The 24,471-nt window shown below is 36.8% G+C and overlaps 1 long non-coding RNA gene across 1 annotated transcript in view; it reads right to left on the bottom strand.

Annotated features, from left to right (window-relative positions):
- Positions 1–24,471, bottom strand: part of LOC104006913 (uncharacterized) — a 505,712-nt gene that overhangs the window by 131,374 nt on the left and 349,867 nt on the right. Inside the window, exon 4 of the long non-coding RNA XR_010158107.1 lies at positions 11,838–11,915. This is a non-coding gene — a long non-coding RNA (uncharacterized LOC104006913). The remainder of the gene's footprint in view (positions 1–11,837; positions 11,916–24,471) is intronic.

The raw sequence follows: 24,471 nt of genomic DNA, 5'->3' as shown, positions 1-24,471 counted from the left end.
CAGACAGTCGAGAAGATTCAAACCTGAAAATCTAGTGGGCTCCTGGCAGGTATGATCAGTACCAAAATAGGAGACCCACGCATTTCCAAAACAGCTTAGTAGCAACACTGCACAGTTGGCAGTGTTAAGCAGTTATCAAATCATGGAATCAGTAAGTTGATTTAAGGAACAGTTACTCTGAAATCTAGGCTGCTGCTGCTTTTTATTCTTCCCTATTTTTATTTATTTATTTATTTATTTTATGGAAGGATAGGTCTGTGGAAGGATTGCTACAGAGTGTCCCAATCATGCAAAATACAGGCTTCTGCTCAAGTTTTTCCTGGGTATCTCTCATGGATAACATGGGACCCACGGATATTCCTCACCTGGCTACATCCCAGTCCCTAAGGAGTAATGGAGAGATGCCACCTTAGCCAGTGCTATTGGTCACAACCTAGACCCTGAAAGAAGGAAGATTTCCCAGGCCCTTTCTCAAGTGTCTTGATTGGCTTTTCCAAGAGAACTTAGAAAGGGAGGAGTTCCCTGAAGGCTCCCTCTCTCTCCCTGCAGTTAGAAAATGTCCATCAGCATAAATAGCTAATGCATGCTGGGCTTAATACCTAGGTGATGGGTTGATAGTGCAGCAAACCACCCTGGCTTATGTTTACCTATGTTAACAAGCCTGCACTGTACTGCATATGTATCCCAGAACTTAAAATAAAATTAAACTAGTTTAAAAAAAAAAAGAAAAAAAAAGAAAACGTCCCTCCATGCTGGGTGTGGTGGTTCATGCTTGTAATCCCAGCATTTTGGCAGGCCGACACAGGCGGATTACTTGAGGCCAGGAGTTCAAGACCAGCCTGGACAACATGACGAAACCCCGTCTCTACTAAAAGTACACACACACACACACACACACACACACACACAAAATAGCCAGGGGTGGGGCGCACCTGTAGTCCCAGCTACTCAGGAGGCTGAGACACAAAAATAGCGAACCCAGAAAGCAGAGGTTGCAGCGAACTGTTATCATACCACTGCATTCCAGTGGGACTCTGTCACAAAAAAAAAAAAAGAAAGAGAAAGAAAAGAAGAGAAAAAAGAAAGGAAACGAAAGGAAAAGAAAAAGAAAAAAAGGAAGAAAGAATATGTCCATCCAAAGCTTTCCCCAACCACTGGAAACACTGCTAGGTTTGTGCTCGGGGCATTACTTTCCCCAGGACAGTTGGAGGAGAAGAGAAATTAGAGGAGGAAGGTGAGATGTTAGAAGTAGCTGCACACCCTGGGCAAGGTGAGCCATCCCATCCCCAGAAGTTCCATGTGACCCAAGGTCTCAGCTTCCTTTTCATGGACGAGGAAGCCACCTTCCTTTCTGTGCTCAAGGAGACACTGGACAGGCCTTTTTACAAGGTGGAATAGCAAAGTCTCTTCTACTTTTCCACAAGGTATGCTTTATGTCTTCTTTGCTGGTGTAGATACCAGTGAGAAGGAAATGCAGTAGTGACAAGAAGTCAAGCAAAATAGACTTTCAGTACCTCAGAACATCACCTTCTCCTACTCTTCTGCAGATTAAAAGATCAATGGGTCAAAAGGGCTTCACTGCATTTGCAGACATTAATAGTAAGACTTACGTTGTTTTACTTTAAGGTTGGGCCTGATTTTCACGTTGTGGAAAGAACTACAAGCAAATTTCTACAGCAGGTTTCTATTTAGCACTATCTAGCACAAAGTAATGATCTGTTAATATTAACGATAGCCTACACTTTCCTTAGAAATGTTTTCTATAAGCATTATCTGAAACAGGATTTTTTTTCTCTAATAGGAATGTGGTACCTTGTGATAAAAGAAATGTCTCTCTCTCTCCCCCCCCCGTGTGTGTGTGTGTGTTTGTGTGTGTACAGATACACAGGCTGTCATTCTGCAATTGAAATACCTCGTTAAAAATAATAAAATTATAATATTGTAGTGAACCATCTCCAACAAAATTTTAAGTTAATTACAGTAAAATAAAAAATGTGGCCTAAGTAAAAGAATATGACATTTGGAAGAAGACAGCAGATGATAGTGGAAAGACATGGGGAATAAGTCCAAAACAGACCTAGTTTAAATCTTTACCTATAACCTTGACTGCTATTGTTAGCTTTCCTATATCTATCTTCATCTATGAATTGGAGATAGCAATACCCACCTGTCTAGGTTAGTGGGAAGATTAGAAATTATGTAAATATAGTGCCTTCACACAGCAAGCATTCAATAAATTGTAGCTACTATCACTAATGGGAAGCAGCATATTGCAGATAGAATAAAGAGTAGGGGATTTCAAGAGAAAGAAACTGATAAGTCCAGTTTGATATTTACCAGCTGTTTAACTTTGGGAAAGATAGTTAACAGCAGTGACTCTCTGTTGCCTCACATGTTCAATGGGCATAATAATAATTATTTCATAGGGTTGTTGTAAGGAATAAACATGTCAAAGTAAGTAAAGTGCTTACCTGGAATATAGTGGATGCTCAAAATATGTGAATTCCCATGGTCTACCTGCCATGCAACCAAACAGATCTACTTTTACATAGGTTTGTTGTTCAACAATAAATAACGAAAAGCATTTATAACCAAATACCCAGAGGATCTTCCTATGATTATTGCTAAAATATCCATAGAATGCAATCAGAATGTTCACTCCAGCGAGTAGATTTTGTGAATAGTAGCTTCCGGACTACTCAGGAAGTTTCTATCACTTGTGAATCATTCTTTCCTCTTTCTGCCTGCTTGTTCGTTTACCTTCCTCCAATATTAATAAAGAATCTGCTATGTTTAAGTCATGAGCTAGAAGCTGGAGTTGAGGAAAAGAGAAAACCTTTATCCAGTTAACATGCTCTCCCCTTAAGGCAATGCCCTCGCTAACAGTGTTTCCCTTCTCCTGCTTCGTAAAGCCTCTGTTTTGTTGACTTCTCTGCCAAGAATTCCCTGTTACTCCTCTCTCATCCATTTATTGCATTTCCATTGTCCTGGCCTGATATTGTGCTAAGCCAAGCACTGATGCCAAAAAGGAGAGGGCCACTGGAGAAGGATTCATGCCCAAAGATCCCTGGAGCCCCTCTCTTGAGAATCTCCCAACAGCCTAGACACAGTAGAACAAAATTTCACTAGCAGCTGCAGCAGTAGTTCACGGCCCTGTGAGAAAGTGACATCTCACTCTTTCATTCACAATGCTTCTCTGCTCTCTGTTTCTCATAGATTTTAGTTTGCCTGCCTCCGGGACTCAGATGCTTTCACAGAATTGATGCAAACCCCTGGGAAATTTATTTGTCCTCTGATATCATCCATGCTAATGCTCCTCTCCATTAGCTCAGATAATCAAGAGTTGACTACACATAGAACTGTGGAGGATTACAAAAGCACTTATAATCTAATGAGAGAGAGTGGAAAAATACTGAAGGAATTTAAAAAGAGAGAGAGAACAGAAAGAAAGCCACAATTATATACAGAAACCAACTTATAATGCCCTAGCTAAGCACAAAAATTAAAGGGGAAATGTATGGAATAACTGAAATGAATACCACTAAGACTGTAACAGTGTCCCGGTGCTATTGGGGGATAGCAAGCCATATTACAAATATGGGTCAGGTTTAGAAGAGAGGTTCCATGGCATTTGAGGGGAAGGGAAGTAAGGTAATTTTCATTCTAGTTGTTGACTCTGATCTCTCTCAAATTAGTTTTCTTACATAAAAGGCTGGTTTTAGACTGTACATTATGTTGCGTTCACATGGAAATCAAGGTATAAGGCAGGGCTAGTTATCAATATTAGTAGTAGCCCAGCCGTAATATATTATGGGCAGTTACATCTAGGAAATTAAAGAACAGTGCCAGTTAACAACATAAGTACACAGACCTACCTTATGTTGGTAGCTGCGTCCCAATAAGTGCCAGATTTGGATCCATTATTCTTGGACATCAAACTACATCAATATTTTATACCAGTAGCATGGAAGAAATCATAGCCCTCACCAGTGTAATGAAAGAGAAGGAATTTGGTAAATTCTTTTTTTTTTTTTTTTTTTTTGGGACAGAGTCTCACTGTCACCCGGGATGGAGTGCAATGGCATAATCTCAGCTCACTGCAACCTCTGCCTCCTGGCTTCAAGCAATTCTCCTGCCTCAGCCTCCCCAGTAGCTGGGATTACAGGTGCCCACCACCATGCTTGACTACTTTTTTGTATTTGTAGTAGAAACGGGGTTTTGCCATGTTGGCCAGGCTGGTCTAGAACTCCTGATCTCAGGTGATCCACCTGCCTCAGCCTCCCAAAGTGCTGGGGTACAAGCATGAGCCATTGCACCCTGCCAGGATTTGGTAAATTCTAATTTCTCTTTAAAATCTTATTTTTTAATGTAAGATAGCAGGATAGGGCATTGAAGTGGTTCATTGCAAATTAAATTTAGTAATAGTGTCCACCACAACAATGGTTCCTTGTATGACCATGAAATTAACATATTACCCAGATTTCAGAATAATGTTTGTGATAAGTGACTTCATAAATGCAATTTTGGGCCAGGTGCAGTGGCTCACACCTGTAATCCCAACATTTTGGGAGGCTGCAGTGGGTGGATTTCTTGAGTTCAGTAGTTCAAGACCAGCCTGAGCAACATGGTGAAACCCCATCACTACCAGAAATATGAAAATTAGCTGGGTGTGGTGGTGGGCACCTGCTATTTGGGAGCTATTTGGGAGGCTGAGGTAGGAGGATGGCTGAAGCCTGTAAAGTTGAGGCTGCAGTGAGCCATGATTATGCCACTGTACCCCAGCCTGGATGGCACAATGAGACCCCGTCTCACACACACACACACACACACACACACAGGCACACACACAAAAGTAAAGAAAAGCTATTTTTTCCTCCATAGTCATGATTACTGGTCAGTTTACGTTCACTGAGAAGGTTGTATAGCACACCTTTGTAATATTGCAGAAAAGTACATATCTGCTTACTTTCATGAAGTCACTCACTAAGATTTAGTGGAAATAAATCTAACATCTGACAAGCAGGCCTATCACAGCAGCAATGGTTTCTAATGATTGGAGTAACAGAGAGGCATTAAAAAACTACAGAGGCCGGGCATGGTGGCTCACGCCTGTAATTCCAGCACTTTGGGAGGCTAAGGCGGGCAGATCACGAGGTCAGGAGATCGAGACCATCCTGGTTAATGCGGTGAAATACAAAAACTACAAATACAAAAAATAGCCAGGCATGGTGGCGGGCGCCTGTAGTCCCAGCTACTTGGGAGGCTGAGGCAGGAGAATGGTGTGAACGTGGGAGGCAGAGCTCGCAGTGAGCCGAGATTGCACCATTGCACTCCAGCCTGGGCGACAGAGCAAGACTCTGTCTCAAAAACAACAACAACAACAACAACAAAAACTACAGATAGATTAGAACCACATACAATAAATTCTAAGAGCCACCAACCACTGTTAAGATTATGGTGATTCACTAAACAGAATGAAGTTACTCAATTAAAGCTCAAAAAGAATGTCTGGTCTTAGATGGGTCACCTCACCTATAAAAAGGAGGCACAATCACTTTTAGAATTCTCTGGATATAGGAAAATACATACAGGAGTCTGCATACTAAAATACAGAGAAGACAAATAATTTCTGGAAGAAATAAATTTCAGTCATATTTCCTCCAAGATGGTTTAAACAAGTCCTTTCATCATTCAACTCCTTTAGGTCAAAGGTGGTATAGTACAAGGGGAGAAGGCTGATCTCTCTAGATTATCAGAAGGAGCTCATTTAGAATACACAGGGAGATAGTCTCCTTAAGAGGAGAGTCAAATATTCCTTCTATGATCTAGTCCATGAAAATATCTGGAGTTGGAGGGAAGACTCAGAGACTCCACCCCAGAGAAATATGCATTAAATGACATAGTCTAGTGCTTAAGCACTGGTCTGAGGCTATAGAATAGCAAAGTAGGAAGAGATAACTACAGAGGATTTGGCAAATACAGAATGAGTGGCAAAGAGAGGGTAAAGATATGAGTACTCTAATTATAAGCTTGCTACAGAGGGAAGTAACAACCCTTTAGCAAATTTCACCCCAGGAGATGAGACACGTTTGAGATGAGGAGGAAATTTGTGTTGGTTATCCTGACCATGTTCGGGATAATTCCCTGATAGTGTTATGGATTGCATGCAGTCATAAACAAGATCCTTGTGATGTTTCTCGGCCATCTCCACACCTGACTGGGCATCTAATAAGAATGTGTCCACTGAAAGAGGCTGACAACAAACCCTTGAGGAACTGCTTTGGTGGGAAGAGGGAAAATAACTGCAATGTTATAAGCTACAGAGTGTAAAATGCATTAACACACACACTTCAACAGCCTCAAGAGCTGAAAGTTAAACCATTCTAGATTTTGGAAGTAAAATGCCGGATTCCCTTAAAGCACTGGATGTACCAAGAAGATTGTTTCCCTGGGATTTTTTTTCACTAAATCTGGATTTCTTTAGTTGTTTAAAGGTTATTGGAATGGAGTTACATGGTAATTAGTAGCATATTTCTGTGTTCAGATGATTTCCAATGCTTTATTATTTTTAAAATTAAACTTTCTATTTTAAGATAATTGTCCAGTGACACACAGTTGTTAAGAAATGATGTGGGGAGATTCCAGGCACCCTGCACCCAGTTTTCCTAAATGGTAACATCTTGCAAAACTATAGTAAAGTATCAAAACCACCATATTGACATTAACTCAGTCAACATGCAGAATATTTCCATAACCAAAACGAACCCCCATTTCTTTTGTAGCCACAGCCACCACCCTGTGCCTTTCCTGTGCCTGGTGCCCATCAACCATTAATCTGCCATTGGTATAATATCATCATTTCAAGATGTCATATAGATAGAATTATACAGCGTGGAACCCTTTTGGATTGGCTTTTTTCTACTCAGCATAATTCTCTGGAAATTCATTCAGGTTGTTCCACACCTATCAGTGCTTCTTCCTTTAATATTGAAGAGCAGTATTCCATGATATGGATGTATATCAGTTGGTTTCACTGCTTATCTATTCAACCATTAAAGGACATCTAGATTGTTTCAATTTTTGGCTATTACTAACAAAGTTTCTAGCCACGTACAAGTTTTCTGTGAGAACACATTTCCCTTCTCTGGGATAAGTTTCTAAAAGTGAAGTTGCTAGGCAAGATGACAATCACATATTGATTTTTATAAGAAACTGCCAAACTATTTTCCAGACTGACTGTATCATTTCATATTTTCACAAGCAATGTATGAGTTATCCTGTTTTTCTGTATCCTCATCAGCAATTTTTAAACTATTCTGATGGTGTATAGTGACATTGCATTATGTTTTTAATTTGCTTTCCCTAATAATTAATGATGATGAAAGTTTTTTCATGTGTTATTTCCCAACTGCATTTTTTTGATGAAATGTCTATTTACACCTTTTGCTCATTATCTAATCTGATTGTTTCTTTACTATTGAGTTTATCTCTTCTAGATACCAGTCCTTTGTCTAATGTGTTCTGGGTGAATATTTTCTTCTGGCTTGTAGCTATCTTTCTATCCTTTTAAGAGTATTTTACAGAGCAAATGTTTTAAAATTTGATGATGCTCAAGTTATCAATTTTTATTTAATGCATCATGTGTTTGATGTCATCTAAATAGCCCTTGTCCATGGAATATAGATTCCAAAGATTTTCTGTCTTTTTTTACTTTCCAGCAACCATTGTTATTATACTTTAAATGAGTGTCCTGTTAACAACACATAGTGGGACTTTTTTTTTTAAGTTCTGCCAACCTCTTTCAAATTAGATATTTAGACAATTTAAGGTAATCATTGATGTGTTAGGGCTTAAGTCTGAAATATTATTTGTTTTCTATTTATTGCCACTGTTTATCATTCCTTTCTTCTCTTTTCTTACTTTTCCATGATTATTTTAATATTTTTTAAGGATTTCATTTGATTTACTTACAGTATTATTGAGTTTTAAATTTCTTAGTGGTTGTTTTAGGTATTACAATATATATACAGAACATGATAGTCTACTGTTACTGATATTTTACCAAATTCAGTGAAGTATATTTTGCTCCATAAACATGATGTCCATTTAGCTCCCTTTAACATCCCCTCTTTATAAATATAATTGTCTTAAGTATTTCCTCTACATATATTGAGAGCATCACAGTCACTAAAGTTTTTTATATAATCCATCAAATATAATTTAGGGCACACATAAATTAGGATGTCTATTGCTTTTACCTCTATTTTTACCCATTCCAATGTTCTTCTTTCCTTTTGGAAGTTCCAAGCCTCCTTCTGTTATAATTTTCTTTCTTTTTAGAGAACTTTATTTGGCAATTATTTAAGGGTAGGTTTTCTAGCAATGCATTTTCTAACCTTTCCTTCATTTGAAAATGTGTTGATTTATTCTTCATTTCTGATGGATACCTCACAGTATGTAGAATTTGTGGTTGACGGTTCTTTTCTTTTAGTACTTGAAAAATGTTATCACCGTCTCCTGGCCTCCAAAGTTTCAAATGAAATAAACGTTGTTATTTTAATTGGTACCCCTCTGTAGACAATACATCATTCCTCTTGGACTGCTTTCAAGACTTTTTTTGTCTTGGTTTTGAGAAGTTTAACTATGATGTGTCTTGGTGTGAATTCTTTGAGTTTATTTTAAATGAGTAGTCACTCAGCTTCTTAAATGTATGGGCTTATGTATTTTGCCAAATTTCAGAAGTTTTAAGCCTTTATTTCATCAAATAGTTTTCAATCCCATAGTCTTACTCCTCTCTTTCTGGAATCCCAATGATAAGGATGTTATCATTTCATTATTTCCCCACACATCCCTAAAACACTATTCATTTTTTCTTAGTTCATTTTCTCTAGGCTCAGATGTGTAAACGCTATTGTGCTGTCTTCAAGTTACCGGATTCTACTCTCTGTAATCTTTACACCCTAGCAAACCCATTCAGTATGTTTTTAATTTGAGTTCTTATATTTTCAGCTGTACAATTTCCACTTTAAAATAAATTCTACCTCTTTGCTGAAGTTTTCTGTTTTTTATTTGTTTCAAGACAATACTTAATTGCTTGTGAAGCATTTTTATTATGGCTGTTTTAAAATCCTTGTCAAGTAATTCTAATAGCTATTCATCCTGGTGTTGGCATCTGTTCATTGTCCTTTCTCATTCATGTAGCAATTAAGCTAATTCTTGGTATAATGAATGCATTTTTTGTTGCATAAAGGATATTTTGGATATTCAATTATGATATTCCATATACTATTTGGTCTTTTTATTTAAGCTGGCATTCCACTTTTGACGTGTAGCAAGAGGGCCAGGCAGATGTCTATGCTCAGCTTCCCAGTGGGTCCCACTAACTCTATCCTGGGAAAAGTGGGGCAATAACTTACATTGCCTCATTATCTTTCAGTAGAAGTACAATATTAGCTCTCCGTTCTGCCTCATGAAATGTTAAAATAATAATATTTAAATATGGGGTTAAATAGAACATACAATTAGTAATTTTTTTTTTTTTTGAGACGGAGTCTCACTCTGTCACCCAGGCTGGAGTACAGTGGCGTGATCTCGGCTCACTGCAACCTCTGCCCCCCTTGTTCAAGTGATTCTCCTGCCTCAGCCTCCCAAGTAGCTGGGATTATAGGTGCCTGCCACCACGCCTGGCTAATTTTTTGTATTTTTAGTAGAGATGGGTTTTCATCATCTTGGCCAGGCTGGTCTTCAACTCCTGATCTCGTGATCCACTCAGCCTCCCAAAGTGCTGGGACTGCATTGTTAATTTTTTTAAGTAACCATAGCCAAATTTGTTGTCATTCTTGCCAACTCTTGAACTAAAACCAACTTCTGCTGTCTGACCTAGCATAGGAACTGTAAACTCACTCAGACCTGGGTAGTAAGGAAGTGGCAATGACCATCATATTAGTTCATCTCCAAATCTAGAATTTTTTGGTTATGTAAAAAGGAGTTCTAGGGTCTCCATGCTCATTTTTCCACTACTAAATATCCCTGCTAGTCAGGCTTTCTGATTATCATGTTCTTGAACATTGTGAAAAGCATCTTCAATTTACCATTTTGGGGCAGGTGCTACTACTTGAATCTGGCATTTAGGGGCTTAATGTAAAAATTGAAATATACGAAACTTTTCAACTGCAACAACACTTACTGGCCACTAAACTATTTTACAATTACAACCACTAAACTATTTTACAAGATGCTGATGTTCCCTAACCTGCAAAACTCTCTCAGTGTCTTGGTAAAATAAACATATTCTGAGCCATTTCAGAAAATATAGTTAGGGAATTGTTCATGCTAAATCCAATCCAATCCAATTTTTGTTCTCCCTAAGGCTTTAGATTCCTTCTCTGTATAACACCATGGAATACATGGAAGTTCAAATATTTAAAGTTCCTTTTCAAAGCCAACAGGATAACATATCTACTGCTTTAATGTCTCTGAATCATTCTTTTTCTAACCTCTAGATCCTCTTTTGAAGGGCTCACCTTATTAAGTCAGGCCCACCTGAATAATCTCTCTTGTATTAACTTAAAGTCAACTGATTAGAGGCCTTAATTACTTCCTTACATATGAAAAGTCCCTTTCTCTTCACCATGTAGTGTGAACTAATCATGCAAATGCTCTTCTGTCATTCTCATATGTCCTGCCCACACTCATGGGTTAGGGATTATACAGGGTATGTACACTAGAAGGTGGAAATGTTAAAGGCCATCCTAAAATTCTGCCTAGCATGCTCCTCAGGTACCAACCATAAAGAAAATCAATGTTAATAGAGAAACACACTTAAAAATAACAGAAATATATGATTTTTAAAACCAAACATTAAATGAAAAACTTCTTGAGTTTTACTGAAAATTGACATCATCTGTTAGATAATAAATGCCTTAAGTGGCAATATTAAAAGGGATTTCCTTTGAAGGACTTTAAATTTCTGTTTTGTCCATAAACTTTTCTCTGATTTAAGGTGAGGTGCAAGATACAGACCTGCAACTTTTCAGAATGTGATCAAATAATTGTATAGTAAAACTTTAAAAATATTTATTATATCTAACCGTCTTTGGAGAAACCCATGTGAGCCAGCCTATATTGAATTAATATCTTGTTAAATGTTACATTTACCTAATACCAGAGCTTTATAATATATTAATCAAAAGCTAATATAACTAAAAAAGGAGGTGGGCAAATCCACAATTATATTTGTAGAGTTCAACACCTGTCTCCTGGGAATGATAGAACAAGTAAATCAGTAAGTTTATGAAAGACCTAACAAACAGTTACAATGAACTTGACCTTATTGGCAATAAATAACACAATACTCATTTTTTTCAAGTATGCATGAAACATTCACAAATGTGGCTATATTCTAGGCCATAAACAAAACCTTACGTTTTTAAAGGACTAGACATAATACAAAGTATGTTATAATTTGATAAAGGAATTAAAGTATGAATCAACAGATATCTGGAAAATCCCTAATATTTGGAAATTAAACAATATCTATCAAAAAATAATCTCATAAGTCAAAAAGAAAGCCTCAAGGAAAATTAAAATACATTCTGCACTGAATGAAATGACAATCCAACCTACCAAAACATGTGAGATATAGCTAAAATCATTTTTATAGGAAAATTTACAGCAATAAATGCTATTTTGAAAAATAAGAAAAGTAAAAAATTAGTCATCTTAGCTTTTGGCTTCTGAAACTAGAATAGAAAAACAAAATCAAACCCAATGCAAGCAGAAGAAATGAAATAACATTAACAAAAGACATCAATAAAATAAAAAACAGAAAAACATACTTTGGGAGGTCGAGGCAGGCAGATCACGAGGTCAGGAAATTGAGACCATCCTGGTGAACACAGCGAAACCCGTCTCTACTAAAAATACAAAAAAAAAAAAAAAAAAAAAAAAAAATTAGCCGGGCATGGTGGCGGGCGCCTGTAGTCCCAGCTACTCGGAAGAAAAACAGAGAAAAGCAATAAAAACAAAACTGATTATATCTATGAAAGAATTTAAATTAATACTTAAAAATACTTTACCAAAGAAAACTCTAGTCCCAAATGCCATCATAGGTGATTTGTACCAAACATTTGCGGAAGAAATACTACCAATTCTATGCCAACTCTGCTGGAACACTGAAGAAGAAGAAATGCACCCAACTCCACTTATGAGGTCAATAATACTCTAATAACAAAAACAGGAAGACAAAGAGCTCCTGCTGATCAAAGCTTGAAAATTTTGAGAAACAACATTAATAAAGATAGTATTTGATTATAGCCTATATAATAAAATGAATACCCATCATTCCATACTGATATAAATAAACATTTGCACAAATGAGTAAATGAGGGAGAAGTGGTAGCTATTCCTTGTAGAATCTTTCCAATTAATAAATGTAGAAAAAATGAGAGAAATGAAAAATCACATTTAAAAACCACAGTAATAACTGTTTCAAACAATATCTATAGATGAATGCTTAATGGGCAAAAGTTAGAGAAGAGGAAAATATTTTTCAGTCTCGAATGATCTTCCACCTGATATTTAGTAACTCATAGGCAGAAAATACTAACTTTACAGTTGAGAAGCACAGCAGGCTACTTTAACCAGGTGATCGAGGTTAAATGAGACATAAGATGTATTAACATCATGTACTACTTGATATTATACACTGAGAAAGACACATTATTTCTGTGACATTCTTGCCAAAAATGCATACCTTTAATCAAATCACGAGAAAGGATCAGACAAAACTAAACTATAAGACATTTTGTAAAATAACTAACCAGCACTATTCAAAATCATCGTGATCATGAAAGACAATGAAAGACTAAAGAACTATGACAGATTGGAAAAGACTAGGAAGACCTGAAACTAAATGCAATGTAGTATCCTGGATTAGGTCCTGAAATAGAAAAAGTGTATAAGTAGAAAACTGGTGAAATACAAATAAAGTTCACTGTTTAATTAAGAGTATTGTACGGAAGTTATTTCTTTTAAAAAATTTTTTTTATACTTTAAGTTTTAGGGTACATGTGCACAACGTGCAGGCTTGTTACATATGTATACATGTGCCATGTTGGTGTGCTGCACCCATTAACTCTTCATTTAACATTAGGTATATCTCCTAATGCTATCCCTCCCCCCTCCCCCCACCCCACAACAGGCCATGGTGTGTGATGTTCTCCTTCCTGTGTCCATGTGTTCTCATTGTTCAATTCCCACTTATGAGTAAGAATATGCGGTGTTTGGTTTTTTGTCCTTGCGATAGTTTGCTGAGAATGATGGTTTCCAGCTTCATCCATGTCCCTACAAAGGACATGAACTCATCCTTTTTTATGGCTGCATAGTATTCCATGGTGTATATGTGCCACGTTTTCTTTTTTGTTGTTGTTCATTTTATTACTTTTTTATTACAAAATTAAAACATGCTTATTGAGCATATTTGATTAATTTTCATTAATACAAACTTCTAAGAAACTGAGAAATATATTCAGACTTAGAAATTTACCATATTAAATCATTAAATAGAAATCCATGGTGGTTGGGAATGAAACAAAGGTATTGCCTTGGAAAAAGTTACGTTCATGTAACTATTTGATATCTCAATCACATACATAGATATAAATGCAGATGTAGACATCCAGTCTATCATTGTCGGACATTTGGGTTGGTTCCAAGTCTTTGCTATTGTGAATAGTGCTGCAATAAACATACGTGTGCATGTGTCTTTATAGCAGCATGTTTTGTAATCCTTTGGGTATATACCCAGTAATGGGATGGCTGGGTCAAATGGTATTTCTAGTTCTAGGTCCTCGAGGAATCGCCACACTGACTTCCACAATGGTTGAACTAGTTTACAGTCCCACCAACAGTGTAAAAGTGTTCCTATTTCTCCACATCCTCTCCAGCACCTGTTGTTTCCTGACTTTTTAATGATGGCCATTCTAACTGGTGTGAGATGGTATCTCATTGTGGTTTTGATTTGCATTTCTCTGATGGCCAGTGATGATGAGGATTTTTTCATGTGTCTTTTGGCTCCATAAATGTCTTCTTTTGAGAAGTGTCTGTTCATATCCTTTGCCCACTTTTTGATGGGGTTGTTTGTTTTTTTCTTGTAAATTTGTTTGAGTTCATTGTAGATTCTGGATATTAGCCCTTTGTCAGATGAGTAGATTGCAAACATTTTCTCCCATTCTGTAGGTTGCCTGTTCACTCTGATGGTTAATTTCCTAGTTTCAATGATCACACTAAGGTTATGCGAGATATTGGAAGGCTGGGTGAAATATATAAAAAAATTCTGAATTAATTTTTTAACTTCTCTGTAAACCTAAAATTATTTTCAAATAAGAGTTTTAAAATTACATACTATATGTCTCATAATATTAATATCATACTGTTATTTTATGTAACATTAGTTACTACTCTTTTATAGATCCTTGGGTTAGTACAATATTTTTCTATCCCTTAAGGTTGTGTAATAGTTTGCTTTTTGTTTGTTTAGTAAATTGGGAAATTATTTATTTAACACCATGGAAGTCCTTGCCTGTTCATAGGTTTATTCCACTCCAGAATTCCTAAGGACAATGGGACATGCACATCTGATCTACCATTGAGCCTGATTTTTTTCTTTATTTTTTGTTTCTTTTTCAAGTTTTATTTTAGATGCAGGGAGTACATGTGCAGGTGAGTTACATGGGTATACTGCATGATGCTGAGGTTTGGGGTACAGAAGATCCCATCACCCAGGTACTGAGCATAGTGCCTGTAGTAGTCCATTTTCATGCTGCTGATAAAGATATACCCAAGACTGGGCAATTTACAAAAGAAAGAGGTTAAATAAACTTACAGTTCCACATTTCTGGGGAGGCCTCACAATCATGGCAGAAGGTGAAAAGCACATCTCACATTGTGGCAGAAAAGAGAAGACAGAGCTTGTTCAGGGAAACTCGCCATTTTAAAACTATCATATTTTGTGAGACTTATTCACTATTATGAGAACAGTACAGAAAAGATCTGCCCCCATGATTCAATCACCTCCCACCCGGTTCCTCCCATGACATGTGGGAATTGTAGGAGTTACAATTCAAGATGAGATTTGGGTGGGAACACAGCCAAACCATATCATTCTGCCCCTGGACCCTCCCACATCTCATGTTCTCACATTTCAAAACCAATCATGCCTTCCCAACAGTCCCTCAAAGTCTTAACTTATTTCAGCATTAACTCAAAAGTGCACAGTCCAAAGTCAAATCCAAGACAAGGCAAGTCCCTTCTGCCTATGAGCTTGTAAAATCAAAAGCAAGTTACTTCCTAGATACAATGGGGGTACAGGCATTGGGTAAATACAGCTATTCCAAATGAGAGAAATTGGCCAAAACAAAGGGGCTACAGGCCCCATTCAAGTCCAAAATCTAGCAGGGCAGTCAAATCTTAAAGCTCCTAAATAATCTCCTTAGACTCCATGTCTCACATCCAGGTCATGCTGATGCCAGAAGTGAGTTCCCATGGTCTTGGGCAGCTCCGCCCCTGCGGCTTTGCAGGGTACAGCTTCCCTCCCAGCTGCTTTCATGGGCTGGGATTGAGGGTCTACAGCTTTTCCAGGTTCACAGTGCAGGCTATCAGTGGATCTACCATTATGGGGTCTGGAGGACAATGGACCTCTTCTCACAGCTCCACTAGGTGATGCCCCAGAAGGGAATCTGTGTAGGGGCTCCAACCCCACATTTCCCTTCTGCACTTCCCTAGCAGAGGTTCTCCATGAGGACCCCACTCCTGCAGCAAACTTCCACTTGGGCATCCAGGCATTTCCATACATCATCTGAAATCTAGACAGAGGTTCCCAAGCCTCAATTCTTGATTTCTATGCACTTGCAAGCTCAATACCATTTGAAAGCTGCCAAGGCTTGGGGCTTGCACCCTCTGAAGCCATGGCCCAAGCTCTTTGTTGGCCCCTTTCAGCCATGGCTGGAGCAGCTGGGACACAAGGCACCAAGTCCCTAGGCTGCACACAGCATGGGGACCCCGGGCCCAGCCCACAAAACCATTTTTTCCTCCTGGGCCTTTACGCTTGTGATGGGAGGGGCTGCCGTGAAGACCTCTGACATGCCTTGGAGAAATTTCCCCCATTGTCTTGGGGGTTAATATTGGGCTCCTTGTTACTTATGCAAATTTCTGCAGCTGGCTTAAGTTTCTTCTCAGAAAATGAGATTTTCTTTTCACATTGTCAGGCTTCACATTTTCCAAACTTTAATGCTCTGCTTTCCTTATAAAACTGAATGCCTTTAACAGCACCCAAGTCACCTCTTGAATACTTTGCTGCTTAGAAATTTATTCCACTACATATCCTAAATCATCTCTCTCAAGTTCAAAGTTCCACAAATCTCTAGGGCAGGGCAAAATGCCACCAGTTTCTTTGCTAAAACATAGCAAGAGTCACCTTTGCTTCAGTTCCTAACAAGTTCCTCATTTCCATCTGAGACCACCTCAGCCTGAACTTTATTGTCCATATTGTTATCAGAATTTTGATCAAAGCCTCTCAACAAGTCTGTAGGAAGTTCCAAACATTCCCACAATTTTCTCTCTTCTTCTGAGCCCTCCAAACTGTTCCAACCCCTGACTGTTACCCAGTTCCAAAGTAGCTTCCACATTTCCAGGTTTTTACAGTAGCACCCCACTCTCCTGGTACCAATTTACTTTATTAGTCCATCTTCACACTGCTGATAAAGACATAACTGAGACTGGACAAATTACAAAAGAAAGAGGTTTAATGGACTTACAGTTCTATGTGGCTGGGGAGGCCTCAGAATCATGGTGAGGGGTGAAAGGCATGCCTTACGTGGCAGCATACAAAAGAAGAGAGAGCTTGTGCAGGAAAACTCCCTTTTTTAAAACCAGATTTCATGAGGCTTATTCACTATCATAAGAACAGCATGGGAAAGATCCACCCCCATGATTCAATCACCTCTCACCAGGTTCCTCCCACAACACATGGGAATTGTGGGAGTTACAGTTCAAGAAGAGATTTGGGTGGGGACACAACAAAACCATATTGTACTCAACTGTTAGTTTTTCAATCCCTGACCTCCCTTCCTCCCTGCTGTAGTAGTTTCCAGTGTCTATTGGTGTCATCTTTATGTCCAGGGTACCTAATATTTAGCTCCTACCTATAAGTAAGAACATGTGGTATTTGGTTTTCTGTTCCTGAGTTAACCTGTTTAGGATTAGGGCCTCAGGATGCATCCATGTTGCTGCAAAAGACATGATTTCATTCTGTTTTATGGCTATGTAGTATTTCACAGTGTATATACCACATTTTCTTTATCCATTCCACCATCAATAGGCACTTAAATTAATTACATCTCTTTGCTATTGTGAATTGTGTGGCAATGAACACGAGTTCATGTGTCTATTTGCTAGAATAATTTGTTTTCCTTTGGGTATATACCCAGTAATGGGTTTGCTGGGTTGAATGGTAGCTCTGTTTAAAGTTTCTTTGAGAAATCTCCAAACTGCTTTCCACCATAGCTGAGCTAATTTACATTCTGACCAAAATTGGATAAGCCTTCTGCTTTCTCTGAAACATCACCAAAATTTCTTGGTTTTGTTTTCACTTTTTAATAATAGCCATTCTGATTGGTGTGAGATAGTATCTCGTTGTGGTTTTAACTTTCATTTATCTAATGATTAGCAATGATAAGCATTTTTTCATGTTTTCTGGCTGCTTGTATGCTTCTTTTGAGAAGCATCCATGTATTTTGCCAATTTTTAATGGAGTTATTTGGTTTTTGCTTGTTCAATGGTTTAATTTCCTGAATATTAGACCTTGGTTGGATGCACAGTTTGTGAATATTTTCCCCCATTCTGTATGTTATCTGTTTACTCTGCCAATAGCTTATTTTGCTGTGCAGAACTCTTTAGTTTAATTAGGTCCCACTTTTCAGTTTTTGTTTTTGTTGCAATTGCTTTTGAGGACTTAGTCATAAATTCTTCCTAAGGCCCATGTCTTGGATGGTGTTTCCTATGTTTTCTTCTAGGATTCTAATAGTTTGAGGTCTTACATTTAAATCTTTAATCCATCTTGAGTTAATATTTGTTTATGGTGAAAGGTAGAGGTCCAATTTCATGCTTCTGCATATGGCTAACCAGCTATCCCAGCACCATTTATTGAACAGTGAATCCTTTCCTCATTGCTTATGTTTGTTGACTTTAGCAAAGATTAAATGGCTGTAGGTGTGCAGCTTCATTTCTAGGTTATCTATTCTGTTCTTTATTCTATTCTGATCTGTCTATTTTTGTACCCATACCATGCTGTTTTGGGTACTGTAGCCTTGAAGTATAGTTTGAAGTCAGGTAATGTGATGCTTCTGGGTTTGTTCTTTTTGCTTAGGATTGCTTTGGCTATTTGGTCTTTTTGTTGTTGTTGTTCCATGTGAATTTTGAATAGCTTTATCTAATTATGTGAAAAGTGACATTGGTAGTTTGATAGAAATAGGGCTAAATCTGTAGATTGCTTTGGGCAGTATCGACACTTTAACAATAGTGATTCTTCCAATCCATGAGCATAGAGTGTTTTTCCATTTACTTGTGTTATCTATGATTTCTTTCTGCAGTGTTTTGTAGTTTTCCTTGTAGAGATCTTTCACCTCCTTGGTAGGATGTATTGCTAGGTATTGTGTGTGTGTGTGTGTGTGTGTGTGTGTGTGTCTATTACAAATGGAATTGTGTTCTTGATTTGGCTCTCACTTTGAATGTTATTGATGTGTAGAAATGCTACTAATTTTTATACATTGATTTTGTAACCAGGACCTACTGAAGTTGTTTATCAGTTTCAGGAGCCTTTTGATGACATCTTTAGGCTTTTGTAGATATAGAAGTATATCATCTGCAAAGAAAAATAGTTTGACTTCTTCTATTTCTATTTGGATACTTTTTATTTCTTTTTCTTGTCTGAGTGCTCTGGCTAGTACTTCCAGTACTATGTTGGATATGAGTAGCGAGAGTAGGCATCTTTTTCTTGCTACTGTTCTTAAGGGGACAGTTTTTGCCAATTCAGCATGATGCTGGCTGTGGGTTTTTTCATAGATGGCTCTTAACTTGAGGTAGTATAATATTTTGAAAGTGGTTGTCATTGGCAGTATGATGATGATGATGATAATTCTATGAGAAACAGTTAATCAGCTCAATTATTCTTTAATGTTAATACTGAGTTGAACATCTTCTAAAGTAAAAGTAATAAAATCATTTTTTTAATACTTAGATCTGATTATCTCATCTTTCTGATAGAATAAATCCAGCATAAAAGACCATGGGAATTGTATGGGGGAGCAGGGTAATTCTGATTTTTCCTAGATGCTATAGCACCACATATGGTAAAAGCTAGAATAAAACGTAAAGGATATGTCCAGAGGCACAGAACTACTGAACTACAGAGCTATGGTTTATTGAGCCACCTATCCTGACCCCATCCCCTGGCATCACATCCAGGATTTTTTTTTTTTTGACAATTCTTTGTTGCATCCCTTACAGGAAATTTTATACAACATTTTAGATATTTCAGTTGGATTGTTTTAATGGAAGTAATAAAATTTGAATTAATTTTGAATTTTGTAATTGAAAAACATGGAAAATGTTTCTTCAATGAAATTTCCTTGCATAACCTCTCAGATGATTTTGCCATCACCAGTTTTACTGAAAACATCTCCCTGTTGGAAGCTGTAATCTGAACAGATGAAGCACCTTTCAACCGGAGTAATTACCTCCCAGTGTTATAAACCCTTTGTGTCCAACACATAACCAAGCCTTGTCATTAAAATACAAATTGCCTTTCTCTTTTTGATCTATTTTGAAAGAGAATTGCAGACCCAACAGCTGACTAGGAGGCAGGGTGTAAAGGAAATCAGAGTGGAGAGGAATGTAGTCCTGGAAAGAACCATCTCCTCCCTAAAAATGGGATCTGCTTTGAGGATCAGGCTGGAAAAAATGATGGAGATTAAGCAATACATGGGGATGGGACTAGAAAAACAAGAAACAACTGAAGCAAGAGCTGCTTCCCATCCCTCCTTCTTTGGCTTTTTTTGTCCACTTTCAATGATGAGTTTTGTAGCACTAGATGGCTTTGCAGAGCAGAAAAAACCTAAAACAATCACCATGGAATGTCTTTTGTCTTACAAGACATTTTCAGTGCAAATAACTTCAGGACACACACATCTCAAATGTTAAATTAAAGGCCTTTTATCCTTTGCTGCCACCAAGATCCCCCAGTTGTACATAAATGAGAACTGGAAAATACTGCCTAGTGGACCTCTTGGGCAACCTGAACTTCTGAAAAACAATAACTACAACAGATGTTTCTTTCATATGATCTGTGTTTGATCTCCTAAATAATGTTTCACTACCAGGGGTTTGGCAAAGGGTCAGGAAATGTGTATAATTTAAGGAGAAAATTTGGAAACAACAAAAAGAATCCCATGATACCCTGAAACAACTGCTGCAAATTCCAGTGATCAAAACACGGTTTATGCTACAGCAAATAATCTTTATTTTAAATGTTTAGTTTCCAAAGAAATGTAAGCTTTCAGACAAAGGCAAGCAGCCATTTGCAATGAAACCATACCATTTCGTTTTGCAGATAATACTGAAGAAGTCCTGAGACAATAAGATACATACGGATGTCAAAAAGTCAGGTTCTTCCTCATGCTATTAAATTTTTGAGAATAAGCTTTTAAAAATCTAGTCTATCACTTCTTCAATGTGACTTTCAGAAATGTATTCAAATCTTCTAAATTCTTTCTTTTACTTCAGGTAATTCATTTGAAATAAGAAACAACTAGGCAATTACACATAATGATGTGTATTCCATATTATTGAAGTGTACCACTGAGTCATTTCACCTCAATCTCACCCCACTCAAAAAAAAAAAAATCCACTGACTTTTTAACCTTTATTCAAGGGTCCTTTTTTCTTTCAGGCAATCACTATGGATACTAAAACCTGTGTCCTCACTCTTAGAAAGATAATAATAAAAAATTTTCTTTTATTTAAAAACTTGTCTAAAACCAACATGGTCAAAGAAGTTTAGCCTAAAAGGCTGAATTGTATTTTTAGGCACTGTTAGCTGAAATAATTCTCTTTATTATAAGTCAAGTCCATCACACCTTCATTTGGTGTCATTCAAGAAGCTGCAATCGTTAGCACGCAGACTCTAAAGGATCAGATTTCTGAGGAAAAAATGGGTTACGTGGCTTGGCTTGATGCACAGCAACGCCATGCTCACTGAGTAAAGGAATAACATGGAATCTATGTGGTCTGTCATGCAAAGCAAAGACACACACACACACACACACACACACACATATACATACGTATATATAACACAAAATTCATGGCCATGTTTTGGAGGAATGCCAAGCCCATAAAATAATATCTTATCTGTCTTTATATTGACCATTCACAATTATAGAACACATGCAGTGTAAATCAGAAAATAAAAATATTTTATTGAAGATCAACAAAATAAATACAAAGTTATTATATGTTTATAGTAAATAAAAAAATCTTCCCCATACTCAGCAGTCACAATGCTAAATCTAAATGTGTACTGCTGCTCCTTTCAAGAGCCACAGAAATGATTTTCTCCACATTTCTTTCATAGGTCCACTTTTTCAACTTCATTATTATGTGTTTGCTATTTTAATTCTGACTCCTCAAAGAACGTATGTTTCCCTTAGGTGTCACTCCAAAGCATAATCTATTGCACTTCTAAACCATGAAACATAGTAATTCTTTAACCAGATGGCTTTTAGTAACTGAAATGAGATCCCAGGAGTAAAATTCCTTATATTCAAGATCCGTTTCCTTCTCAAACTTATGGTATAATAAGATATGAAAGTATGATGAAAGTAAATGCAATTGTGAGAAAATGATTTTTTTAAGTAGTGAGAAATTCCCTATAAAATAAACTCTCATAGGAATTCCTAAACTCAAAATAAGAGTTACTGGTTTACAAAGAACTCACACTTCTATCTACGCTTAAGTGAAAAATGGTGCTATGTTAAAAGATGCAAATACTTGTTAGTTAAATTTGTCATCATATGTTGCTGCTTTGTATGCACCATCTGTTTTTTTTTTTTTTCCACTTTGAATTAAGTTCGGGGTGAGTATAATTTAAATGTGGCTAAGTTTGACAGACTGCTTCCCCTTAAGTTATCTTTGTTTTTATGGTGCTTTCCAATTTAATAGTGAATAGATACCCTTACTCATATTTAAAGAACTAATTTTAAAGAAGAATAAAGGATTTATTCACCTTTAATATTTGATCTAAAGAAACCTTTTATATGGTGTATAAAGATGACTACATTTAATAAGATTTCCCTTAGGTGTCAATTATTTTAAATCCAGATTTTACTTATTTCTAGAAGAATGTGGTGGTTATTTAGACCATGAGCACCTTTAAAGAGATCAAAGGCCTTTAGAAGACTAATATATGAAGTAGAAATAAACTTTTCTTTTTCAATGGTTCTGAGAAGATCCTTTTCAAATCAAAGGCAGCAGAGCCTACTACTGGCATAGCTGTTGAAACTTTTCTCTAGTCAAATAATTGGATGCTGCTTGGAGCTAAACTTTTACAGGATAAAAGCAATGTCTAGATATACAAATAATACAAATTTTCAACCAGTTTTTAAAGCCTAGCGATTTATTGCAATAGGGTGTTGTGATCTGTTTAAAGATCAACATTAGGATGGTCCCATCATAAAATGGCATTTTGGAGACATATTTTTAGGAATCTGTAACTCTTCTGAACAACTAAGGAGCAGTTGTGAGATAAATCAGCCAAGTTGCTGGAATGTCCCATGGAAGGAAATTTTAAATGAAGGTTCAGAAGATATGCCATCCTCTCTTAATTGGAAGGACTGTGTTTTACAAATGGAGTGATGAATGTGAATGTAATCAACAAATATGTATTATTTCTTATTATTCTATCAAGAAAAATGGCACAATAATTTACCTTAGCTTTGGCTTTGAAAACAGGGTATCTCAGTTTCTTATGGCGGCCGTAAAAATTACCGTAAACTAGGCAGTTTAAAACAACAGAAATTATTTGCTCATATTATGGATGCTAAAAATCTGAAATTAGTATCACTGTGCCAAAAATCAAGGGGTCAACAGGACTGTGTTACCTTCAGAGGCTTTAAGGGAGAATCCATTCCTTGCTTCCTTCAGCTTCTGTTGGCTTCTAGTGTTCCTTGGCTTGTGGCTGCATCACTTCAATCTCTGCCTCTGTGGTCACATTGCCTTCTCCTCTACTGTCTATTTTATACCTCCCTCTATTTTCATTTTAAAAGGATATGTATATTTCATTTAGGGCTAGCTCCATAATCTATGAGAATCTCCTCAACTCAAAATCCTTAATCACATTTGCAAATTCCTTTCCCCAACAAGGTTGCATTTATGTTACAGGGGTTAGGATGTGAATATCTTTGGGGGACCATTTCCAGTCTCTGACGGAGAACTAAAATATATATTCTAAAAATACATAATTATAAACTGATACTTATCTGATGTAGGATCTGAAAAACTTTAAGCCAAAACTTAATTTAGAATTATCACAAGGTAGGACATTTAGATATTGACCAAAGTAAATACAAATCCTCTCTGAGAGAATGTACCCTTTTTCTAAGGCCCACAGGGGAGGAAAAAACATGAATGAAAATTGCCTCTGAAGAAAAAATACAAGTGCACAAGAAAACCACATTATAAACAAACATTTACAGGAAAAAAAAACAATAAAATCAGACTCATAAAGATTTCAGTATAGTAAAATCCCCCCAAATGTTTCCAAAATAGTGTAATTTCCTACTTAAAGATATTGGTGATTGGATCCCAAGACAAACATTGTGAGCTAGTTACAATGATTCAATCCAATCATTCTATTTGTTTTGTAATAGCACAAACTCACACTTTTCATTATAGAATTTTTTAACACTACTCATATTTTTATGACGGGGCCTTATTAAATTAGAATTTCTGGATCGAGAATAAAAAAATATGTTTTATATGGCTAAAAAAAGCAGAATGAAAGTCATGAGAAAAAAAGCAGCTATAAAAATGATGAAGACGTATTTTTAAAGTCATAGAAATTTTAAAAATAAAGTGTAATCTTTGCAATTTAAAAGTAAATGGAGATGGTAAGTAGCAAATTAGTCTACCATTACAATAGCTAACACTTAAGGAAGATTGACTATGTGCCAGACACACTTCTAAGAACTTTACATTGATTTTAAAAATTAATGCTTATATCAACCCATGAAGTATGCATGTATGTATTATTATTGTCATTTGACATATAAAGAAAATGGGACAAGAGATTAAGAAACTTGCCTAAATTATAAAAGTACTAGGTTGGGGATGTCCAATGTTTTGGCTTCCCTGGACCAC

Source organism: Pan troglodytes, chromosome 5 (assembly GCF_028858775.2).
Source record: "Pan troglodytes isolate AG18354 chromosome 5, NHGRI_mPanTro3-v2.0_pri, whole genome shotgun sequence".
Classification (NCBI taxonomy): domain Eukaryota; kingdom Metazoa; phylum Chordata; class Mammalia; order Primates; family Hominidae; genus Pan; species Pan troglodytes.
This window is presented reverse-complemented; position numbering and strand designations above follow the sequence as displayed.